General features: G+C 42.4%; 1 pseudogene; it reads left to right on the top strand.

Annotated features, from left to right (window-relative positions):
• Positions 1-3,248: 3,248 nt before the first annotated feature.
• Positions 3,249-10,128, top strand: LOC138827385 (tubulin beta-2A chain-like; annotated as a pseudogene).
• Positions 10,129-11,591: the final 1,463 nt, after the last annotated feature.

The raw sequence follows: 11,591 nt of genomic DNA, 5'->3' as shown, positions 1-11,591 counted from the left end.
CAATGAGCCTCCTATTCCCAACTAATCAGCAAAAAGAAGTGGAACTGTGGCTGAAGTGGTAGAGCAGCAACCTTGAGCCTAAAAAAAAGCTAAGATAAAGCTAAGAAAAAAAAGTTTTAAAAAAAGGTAAGTGAAAAACAGATCTAGCACTAAGACAACCACAAAATAAATTTTTAAAAAAGTACAAGAGAGCACAAAGAGTCTTAGAAATGATAAAAATTAACAAGAAACTGGTGGCTCACACTTGAAATTCTAGCTACTCAAAACACTGAAATCGAGCATTACTATTCCAAGCCAGCCAGGACAGGAAAGCCCATTGTGTGTGTGTGTGTGTGTGTGTGTGTGTGTGTGTGTGTGTGTAAAAAGCCCATTGTGTGTGTGTGTGTGTGTGTGTGTGTGTGTATGAGTGTGTGTGTGTTCCTTTCTGGGATATGATCTACAAGTTTTTGCTTGACCATTTCCAATCTTTTGGAGGTTAATTTGAGATAAGAATTTCATGAACTTTCCTTGTCCTCTGACAATGAACCGCAATCAGTATAATTCAGGACCTTGTGGGAGTGTCTATACTTCCCTCCTACTAACCACCAAAACCAAAAAATGAACCAAATTGTAACTGTTACTAAACTTTTAGAGCATTCTATCCTTCAGCAAGATTGGTGAGGCCCTAAAAACAAGAGAGAGAACCAACAAATAAATGTATGTGAAGAAGAAAAGAGCCAATTAGTTTTTTATAATATAGACTCATATCTTTAATCCAAGCTGAAATGTAAAGATTACAGTTCGAATCCAGCCTGGGCAGGAAAGTCCAACTAACTTCTTTTTGAGTGTGCTAGACATGGGCTTGAACTTGAGGGTTTTTACTCAAGTTTAAAAATACTACTTCCTGTCTCATCTGGTTAATTGGAGATGAGTCTGATGGACTTTCTAGCCCAGGCTGGCTTTAAACTGTAATCCTTAGATTTTAGGATACTGTGTAGTGCCTTGGTTCCCATGGGACTCTTATCTACTATTAACCACTAAAAGAAAAATAGAGGCGGAAGTTGAGCTGAGGCTCAAGTAGTAGAGCCTGCTAGCTTTGAAATGAAAAACAAAATACCCAAAATAAAACAAAACAACCCTCATAGTCACTAGGCCTTGAATTCAAGCCTCCCCTCCCCCCCAAAAGAACCCTCAGGAGTTGAGTTTTTGTTCCTGCTAGCTTTGAGCAAAAAACAAAAGGCCAAAAATCTCATGGACAGTGAAGTAGTGTGGCCTAAATGTAGAGCCTGCTAGTTTTGATCTAAAAAAAACAAGCCAGGTGCCTCTGGCTCATGCCTGTAATCCTTGCTACTCAGGAAGCTTAGATCTGAGAATCACATTTGGAAGCCAGCCTTGGCTAAAAAGTCCCCTGGTGACTGTTTTTTTTCCAACTAAGTAGAAGTGGCACTGTGTCTGAAAATAGTAGTGTACCTGCTGTGTCCCTGACAGACAGTTCCTAGGCATTGAGTTCAAGCCCCCAACTGACAATATCAATAAATTAATTAATTAAATACTGAGCATAAATGAGTAGGCCCTAATAATAAAGGACATAAACTTTGAAAAAGGGGGAAGGGACAATCAAATAAATGAAAAGGTGGAAAAGGAGCTATTAAGGCTTTCTAAATCAAAACTGTAAGTCTACCTGCTCAGATTACTGAAAACTGAGGACTGTGGTTCAAAGCCAGCCCAGGCAGGAAAGTACAGGAGACATATTTTACTGTGTTCAGTATGGGGGCTTGAACTTGCTATGTTTTGCTCATGGCTACAGGTCTACTTCTTCCAACCTCTTGGTGGTTATTAGAGATAATTGTCTCATTGACTTTCTTGCCCAAGACTGGCATTGAACCATGATTCTCAGATTTCAGTCCTTTCTGTAATGCTCTTGACTTTCTATTGATATTCTAATCTCCTATTAACCACAAAAAATGCAAAAGTTGAGCTGTGGCTCAAGTAGTGAAACCAGCTACTATTAAGGTAAAAATAAATAAACCTCAAGGAAAGTCATCTTGACTTAATTTCAAGACCTAAGAACCACCACTCAATTAAAAAAAATAGAACTTCAGTCACTGTGACCTGAGTTTAAGCCCTAGAAAAAGAGCTGCAAAAAAGAAAAACAGCCTGTAGTTTACCTGTGGTCAAAGTTGTAGGGCATGGTAGTTTCAAGGGAAACAAAAAAACAGCATAAGAGCTAGCGCCTAATAACAAATGTCAAAAGGAAAGAAAGAAAGAATAAATAACTGAAAAGGTGAAAGAAGAGGTAATTAAAGATTTGTAAATGTTGACTCACACTTATAATTCTGAATGCTAAGGAAACGGAAATCTGTAGGTCATGGTTCAAAGCCATACTGGACAGGAAAGTCCATGAAACTTGCTTCAGTGTGTTCAGTTGAGGGACTTAAAATTGAAGTGTTTTGCTCAAGGCTACAGCTCTACTATCTTCCACCTATTAGATTGACTGGAGATAAGAGTCTCATTGACTTTTCTGCCCAGGCTGACTTTGAACTCTGATCATCAGATTTCAAGCCTTCCTGTACTGCCCTGGACTACCCATGGAATTCTTGCCTCATATTAATCACTTAAAGAAGGCAGAAGTTTAGCTGTGGCTCAAGTAGTAGAGCCACCTACCCTTCAGTTAACTAAGTAAATCAATAAAACCTCAGAAAGAGAGGAGAGGAATGAGAGTGAAAGACAGAACGTCTTACAATAAGCAAAAGGAAAGAAATGTATATATCACCTGGAAGAAATAATTGTATTGTCGAAGCTTATAGAATTGTATTGTCAAAGCTTATAGAATTCACAAACTTTAACAACCATAATAATGACAATTTGCATTGTGAAGGTTAAAATATGTTTGTGACTTCAACTAAATATCACTATTCCACAATATTCTGAAATAGAAATTTAGGTAATCACCTAATCTCAATAATAGTAAAAATCTCAAAAAGAGTCACCAGGCCTTAATTTCAAGCTCTAACACCAACGTGCCTAACTCTGGCCAAACACACACACACACATACACACACACACACACACACACACACACACACACACACACACACACAAACAGAGAGCAGGAGCTGAGTTCTCATGCTTGGAGCAAAAGCCAAATGAAACAAAAAGTAGACTGTAGTAGACCTATGGCTTAAGTAATAAAGCAAGCTGCTTTTAAGAGAAAAGAAAAGAAAACCTGAGTATGAAGGCAAGGCCCTAAGCCCCTGACTCTTCCCAGAATGGAAATCAGTCATGGAATCCAACAGTTTGTGCTTGTTCTTGGGATCACAGCTGAACGTGCCCCTTCAGTTCTAGGCCCTCCTATCAAAAATAGAAGGTAGGCTTGTTCTTGGCTTCTGGCACAAGTACCTTGTGTAAAGGAAGCCCCTCCTCATGCTTCCTGGATCCCAGGGTTCAGCCTCTCTTGTGAGTCAGGGTGGGACGTGGATGGCAGTGTGACAAGAGGTTCCAAATAGAGTGGCAGCTGTGCTAATTGACTTGAGGCTGACAGCTGGATGCCAGGGCTAAGTGATAACAGGTAGCTATCTCTGATTACCCAGCAGTAGGAAGAATGAGCTGGAGCACCTACTGGCTCTGCCTATCAAGTCCACCCCATCTCCTCTGCCCCTGTAACAACCAGAGGTTTAAATGGGGATCTGAGTTGGCTGTGTCAGATTCCTTCTCCCCAGCCCTACCTGTTTGCTTCTGTGTACACCACTGCTGAGGACACGCATCCAACTGCTCTGCAGCCCTACACCGTGAGGGAGATCATGTACATACAGGCAAGCCACTGTGGCAACCAGATTGGCGCAAAGGGGAGCATGACACTGGCCTAGGATCCCAGTCTCAAATTTAGGGGGATGAGGAGGAAGAGGATGGGGTTGGAGGTTGCAGGTGGTGGTGGTCATGTCTAGGCTGAGGTAGGTGGGGCTCCATAGTAGTCCCTAACCTCCTGGAAATCAAGTCCCCCAGATAGTTTCCCCAATTTCCCTAATTTGTGTGGCCCAGGTGGGTGTGGTTTTTTAAGCAAGGCTTGCATGTCTTTGTCTTACCTGAGACTCAAGTCATTGTACTTAGTTTCCTGGGAATAGACTAATGCATTTTTGGTCTGATTTGAATGAAAGGAGTGCAGTGTCTTTGAGCTGACAGATACAGAGGATTCCCTTTTTGTCAACTGATGAGTATCAGATAATTGAGAACAGTTCGTCCACCTTAATGCAAATCTCTGAGTTTTCATGCCTTAACTCAGTTCCCTTAAGTTGGGTGTTTTCTAAATCAGTGGTTGTCTAAATCAGTGTATGCTCTGAGGACCCTTGGGGTTCTGGAGACCCTTCTAGCTGAGTCTTCAAGTTACTGCTTTGGCAACTTAATGTCCATATAAGACCAGGTTCTGGTCATAGAATCCAAACAGAATATGGTATCCCATAAGATAGAATACTCATAGGAGAACCCAGATGTCTTCTATTCAGCAAGATAGCAAAGAGATTAACAAAACTAAAATACTATCAATTTTTGTGCTTTTTTAATTTAAAAAATCTAATTTTTTTACAAAAATAGTTGTGTCAACAGGACTTGGGTTTCTTATAGTTATTTTAAAATCCATTGTTTGGACAGTTAACATTCTAGGCCATAATACACTTCTATTTCCATCTCAGTTTTGGGAAATGCTAAGCAATGAGCACAACATTGACTGCACTGGAAACTACTATGTAGACAGCAGCTTACAGCTGCAGAGAATCGAGGTGTATTACAATGAGGCAGCTAGTGAGTGTCTCCCAACTGGCTTCCAATACCGTGGCAGAATAGGTCCCTAGGAATACTAATGACAAGGAAGGAGTTCCTGCCTTTCTTAGGGTGGTATTGTAGTTCGAATTTGGGGCCTCCATCTTGTAAGTCAAGTGCTGTATCCACCTGAGCCACTCCACCATATATTTTGTTTTAATTTTTGAGTATACACTTGTGAATTCCTCAGGAAAGCCTTTTACTGAATTCCCCCTACCTGTACTTGCTGACTAGCCACACCTGGATTTTTTTTTCTTGTCATGGGGTTTCAACTCTGGGCATAGGCATTGTCCTTCATCTCTTCAATCTTTCTTTTCCTTTTATTATCAGGGGTTCCTTTTTTTAGAACTCTCTGGGCTTCTGGGATAACTCCTTCTAGCTTAGTTTAATTCATTAATTCTGCTTGTTGTAACATATTTGGAAATTTTAAGTTTTTATGTTTACTATGCGTGAGCTGCAAAACCGCTTGTGAAGTTGTAGGAGTTTTTGGAGGCAGCGTCACATCAGATGATAGATTGATTGGGGCATCGCCCACATTTAATCTTTGGTCCTAGTCTTTATTATTTAGAGAAGTCATCTCCATTGGACTGGAAAGAAACAACATGCTCTGTTCACGGATCAATAGAAAAATAGCCAAAACGAGAATAAAAGCAACGAATGTACAGCCAAGAAGAATATAGTAAGAATAAAGGTAGAGGCTTATAAAGGTGCAGCCAAGTGTATGGGATGCCTTGAACCAACACCCTCTTCCTGCAGGCATGCTTCCTTAAAGCTCTTTGTCTAACACGATCTCATGCAGAGGTGGCATAGGAGGTGGCATGGCACCAACTATTTCAGGTAGTTTCTTGGAGATAAGAGTCTCCCAGAATTTCCTGCCCCAGCTGTCTTCAATCTGCGATCCTAAGATCTCAGACTTTTGAGTAGCTAGAATTTCACCCTTCAGCAACCAGAGCCCAGTTGCATTGCCCTCTTTAAAATACAGATTAAATTTCTAAAAAGAAAATTTTTGAAATTGAAAATTTTAAAATTTTAAAGAGGGATGTTCAGTCACTAATATATATGTGAATAGTCCAAATCACAAAGCATAAATAAAGTGTCTCACCCTGAAATCTATAACACTTCTGGACTTCAGCATTTTGAATATGAATACTTAGCCAACAATAAATTCTTTTTAAGGTTTTTAAAGTAAAAAACGTTGTTGTGATGTAGAAAAACCCAATAATAATGTGTAAACACTGCTTTTAAATGATTCATATTGTCTTTCCTAATACAAACAACCTTACTGAAGTCTACAGAGTAGATTTTCAGTTTTTGTAAATGTCAATGTGAAATTCATTTAATTTTATATAAAGAGTTTCCATTCTACATTATTGTATACAAACAGAATCGTAGATAATTGGTTTTCCTGTGTAATAAACCAATGAAAAAGTGCAAACAAAAGGACAGAGCTATTTAATGTATTTGAGTTTTATGGATCTACATTTGGGGATGTCCTCACCTTGGTATTTTGTGTTGATATTGCTTAAGTAAGATATAAGACTTTAATCTTGTGGTTCCTTGGTTGAGAGTTGTGTGGGATTGTGTCACTCCTATGAACAGTATTTTATGTTGTGTCTTTATTAGATCCTGCATATCAGGCAGGATGGCCAGTTTTCTTCATGTGATTGTTTAGGAAGGGGGCAATCTCAAACTCATGTTTATATCATTTTAACTGATATCCCTTTTGAAAAATCAGGTTAAATGGCAAATTGCAAGTAATCGCCCAAGGTTGCTCTGAGTATTTGAATACAGGGAAATGTGCTATTTGATAACAATTATTGAAACATTATAACACAAGAAATACGTATTTTATGTATTTTCCCCAGGAAAGCATTATACTTGAATTCCTCTACATTTACTTGCTGAAGAGCCACACCTGGCTCTTTTGTTTTGTTTGTTTTTTTGTCGGCAGTGGCGCTTAAAATCTGGGCCTATGCACTGTGCCCCAACTCTTCTGTTCAAAACAAGCAGCCATACCACTTAAGCCACAGTGCCATTTCTGGTTTTCTATTAGTTTATTGGAGATAAGAGTCTCACAGACTTTCCTGCCGAGGCTGGCTTTGAACAGCCATCCTCTGATCTCCAAATCCACAGTTGCTAAGATTATAGGCATGAGCCAATGGTGCTCTGCACCTAGCTACTTTTAATTGGGGAAGGAAAGGGAGAACAACAAAGGAGTGGGTAACAATGTTCAACAATAAATGTTCTCATTTCCTTACTCATGTAACTGTAACTCCTCTATACAGCACCTTTACAATAAAAATAAAATTAACAAAAAAAGAGAAAGGTTCTTGCTGATAGGCAATGATGACTCACACCAGTAATCCTAGCTACTCAGGAGGCTGAGAAATGAGAATCATGGTTCAAATTCAGCCTGGGCAGGAAAGCCCCTGAGACCCTTATCTACAATAAACAACTCAGAAAACTGAAAGTGGGACTGTGGCTCAAGTGATAGAGTGCTAGCCTTGAGCTGAAGAGCTGAGGGACTCAGCCCAGGCTCAGAGTTCAAGCCCCACCATGAACAACAACAACAAGAAAAGGTGTTGTCATCTTTCTTTTGCCCCATTAGACTCAAAGCCTGATGCTCATCTTTGCCTTCTGAGTAGCTGAGATTTCAGCCACCATGCCCAAAGCAAAGGAATGAAATGCATGGAAATAGACAACTGCAAACGTCCTTAAAGTTGCTGAAGCCTCTTGCATGGTGATTCATTCTCAAGATATCTTTTCTGTTTCCATGTCTGAAATGCTGTAATTTCTGTAATGAATGCTGAGAGCCACTTAGAATCATAAGCTCTGCCCCTAAGTTCCTTGTCAAGTATAGGCCTAAGTCAACTCTTGTTCCCACAGGCAACAAATATGTTCCTCGGGCCATCATGGTGGACGTAGAGCCTGGCACCTTAGACTCAGTAAGATTGGAACCATAGAGTTTCAGACCAGACACTTCATATTTAGTAGGTCAGCATGGTCCATGGAAGATGGCTAATAGGCACCCCTCCTTCCTAACATGCAGGCACACTCCAGTTCCCAGAGCTGAGCTGAGCCTTTATCCATCTAGATATCATCCTCACCTAACCTACCTATTTCAGTCCATGGGAGTCATGTCCCTGGCCACTCAATCAGCACAGATAAATGCCAGTCTGCAAACAGCCTCTGAAGGGAATGAACAGCGAGCAGGGAATGCCTCCAACAAGGTTTCAGCGCTGCTGGCCATTTCAAATACCTGGCAATAACAGGGAACCACTTCAGGACACCAGAAATCAAAGCACAGCTATGTATGAGCAAGGTGCAGACAAGTGCCTGCAGCTTAGCTTCCCTCTTACCATTCTGTTCTCCTGTTCCTCCTGTGAAAGTAAGTACTTTTCCATTATTGAGGCAGGCTCTGTTCATTTTTTTTTTTGGTCGGTCGTGGGGCTTGAACTCTGGGCCTGAGCACTGTACCTCAGCTCTTCAGCTCAAGGCAAGCACTCTACCGCTTGAACCACAGCATCTCTTCTGGCTTTTTCTGTTTATGTGGTGTTGAGGAATCGATCCCACGGCATTGTGCATGTGAGGCAAGCACTCTACCACTGAGACCCCTTCCCATCCCCAGGCTCTGCTCATTTTTAGAAGTACGCATGTGGTTTGGGTTAAAATGTATCTTCCTCCACATTGTCTTTACTTTCTTTAGAACCTGGGTGATTTGTAGGGTCCCAGACACATTGAAAACATTTCCTGAGGGCTAGGAAGGTGGCTCAGCAGTACAGTGCTTGCCTTGCATGCATGAGGCCCTGGGTTCGATTCCTCAGCACCATATAAGCAGGAAAAAAAAGCCAGAAGTGGTGCTGTGGCTTAAGTGGTAGAGCACTAGCCTTGAGCTGAAGAGCTGAGGGACAGCGCCCAGGCCCAGAGTTCAGGCCCATGACTGGACCCAAAAAAAGAAAACATTTCTTTATTTCACCAAAGTGTATCTAAAATAATAGCCAAAGTTGCTCAGAGGAGCCTATAGTCTTCACAATGCATATAACACAGTCATTATTCCTGGAGTATGTGTCTCATCATGTCTTTGTGTCTGATAGGCCAGAACAGGGCAGGCAATAACTGGGCCAAGGGCCACTACACAGAGGGAGCCGCGCTGGTGGAGTCAGTGTTGGAAGTGGTGAGCAGAAAGGTGTGGCTGTCTCCAGGGTTTCTAGCTGCACTACTCCCTGGGAGGTGGCACCAGGTCAGGCATGGGCACCCTGATTCTCAATAAGATCCGAGAGGAGTTCCCAGACAGCATCATGAACACCTTCAGTGTCATGCCCTTGCCCAAGATGTTGGACACTGGCACCTTAGACTCAGTGAGATCGGAACCATTTGGCCAGAGTTTCAGACCAGACAACTTCATATTTGATATGTCATCATAGTCCATAGGAGATGGCTAACAGGCACCCCTCCTCCCTAACATCCAGACACTAGTTCCCAGTGCTGGGCTGAGCCTTTATCCACCTAACCCTATCATCCTCACCTAACCCTACAACACCATCTTATCTGTCCACCAGTTGGTGGAATATGCAGATGAAACATTCTACATTGACAACGAGGCCCTGTATGACATCTGCTTTTGCACCCTGAAGCTGCCCATGCCCACCTATGGAGACCTGAACCACCTGGTGTTGGCTACCATGAGCAAGGTCACCATCTGCCTGTGCTTCCCTGCCCAGCTGAATGCAGACCTGCGCAAGCTGGCTGTGAACATGGTGTCCTTCCCCTGCCTGAACTTCTTCATGCCTGGCCTTGCACCCTGTCCAGCCATGCCAGCCAGCAGTACAATGCTCTTTCAGGGCCCAAGCTCACCCAGCAGATGTTTGACACCAAGAACACGATGGTAACCTGTGATCCCCACCATGGCTGCTACCTGATAGCGGCTGCCATCTTCCGAGGCCGCATGTCCATGAAGGAGGTGGATGAGCAGATGCTCAACTTGCAGAACAAATAAGCAGCTACTTTGCAGAATGGATCCCCAACAACGTGAAGACACTTGTGTGTGACATCCCCCCACATGGCCTCACGATGTTGGCCACATTCATTGGTAACAACACAGCCATCCAGGAACCCTTCAAGCACACCTCAGAGCAGTTCAGTGCCATGTTGCAGCACAAGGCATTCTTGCACTGGTATACAGGCAAGGGTATGGATGAGACGGAGTTCACTGAGGCTGAGAGCAACATCAACAACCCGGTGTCCAAGTACCAGCAATGCAAAGATGCCACTGCTGATGAACAGGGGGAATTTGAAGAAGTCTTGTGGAAGAAGAGGTTTAAGACTTCCCATTGCTAGCAGTGCAACAGGAATGCCAGAGCCTGCCTATGGCTTCTCAAATAAATGGTGCTTTCCTGAGCTACTGTTGTCCTGCAGTGGGACCTTGCTATGTATCATCATGCTCAGCCTTCTCTGTCAGGAACTCACTGACGGTGAATGTAAAAATGCAGATTTCTTTTAAATATGATTGTTTTAAAACCCTATTTGTATAAATAAAGAAGTATACATTTTATACCCTGAGCCCTTATTCTTCTTTAGAATCCTTTTTATTCTTTCAGTGTATTTGAAATATAAATTTGGCCAGAAGGATTTAATCTTAACAATATAGGACTGGTACTCAAGAGGAGTATTAAATTCATGGTTTTTCTGCTATTTTGAAGAGGAGGATGACAAGTGCCAATGTTGTTGTTTTTCCCCCTGGCCCAGTTTTATAGTTTTCAATCTCTCAAAAGCATGCAAGTAGCAAAAAAGCAGTTTGAAGAGAAAGAAAACTAGATCCAGATGCTACTTCTCCTTCAGACAACCACAGGTTCTTGTCTCATGTCCCATCAGAGGGATTTCAGTCACATTCCCCAGAAACTGTATCAGGAACACTGATCCCTGTGTTTAGAGTTCAATTGGCAATGAAGCAGCACTCACAGGATGAGTGCAAGTTCCTGGTTTCCAGGGTAGTTTCTCAAGGTGTCTGGAGCTTTAAGTACAGAAGTGACTCTAGCTGTTTGAGGGAGTGAGAGGCTGAGAAGCTGACTAGTCCCATAGTGTATCCAGAACTGCTTGACACAGTACTTCCAAGTCAAGGAGAGGAGGGGAGACATGGCCTGTCCCAATGACCCATTCTCACGTTCATTTTTCCAGCAGTCAAAGCTGTCTGAGGCCCACAGGGTGTTGTAAGGATATAAGGGATGGATGGATCTAGCCTGTTGGGTATGTTTACTTTACGTGAGTGAAACAGAAATCTCAATTGCTTAGAACCTACAATAGCCAGGAAAAAGGTAAACACTTCTGTTTTCACTGGAGGCCAAATCAGTCACTGGTTCTTTTTGCCAGAATCTTTCACTCTTCTTTCAGTGAGGCTCCAGGCAGGTTGTCTGTGCCAAGCATTCCTCCATGGCCACCAATATCCTGTAAGAGCACCTTTTTCTTCAGAAACAGGGCTATGGGAATATGGCAAATTATAGAAAGCTCTAAGGAAAAGGTACTTCTGGGTGAGGTGCAAGTCCCTTGTTGCTAGTAAAGTTGGGAGATGGTAAGTTCCGTAAGTTTTCCTCTACCAGGCCTGAGGTTGGGGTAGGGTAGGGAGGGGTGGGATAGAGATCTTTAAGCCAAGCTGGTCTCACTCATTAGAAAGTAAAACTGTCCCAGAGAGTGATCTATGACTAGAAGGAGGTTTTGTGTCCTTGCCCCAGGGAGATCAAAGTGCAAATAGCTTCCATTGTGGGAGTCCTAGGGAGTAAGTGTTGACTCCCCTAGGACTCTAGTCC

Source organism: Dipodomys merriami, unplaced genomic scaffold (genome assembly GCF_024711535.1).
Source record: "Dipodomys merriami isolate MVZ:Mamm:240054 unplaced genomic scaffold, mDipMer1.0.p SCAF_155, whole genome shotgun sequence".
NCBI lineage: Eukaryota > Metazoa > Chordata > Mammalia > Rodentia > Heteromyidae > Dipodomys > Dipodomys merriami.
The sequence above is the reverse complement of the archived record's forward strand: the minus strand, read 5'-3'. Positions and strand labels throughout refer to the sequence as shown.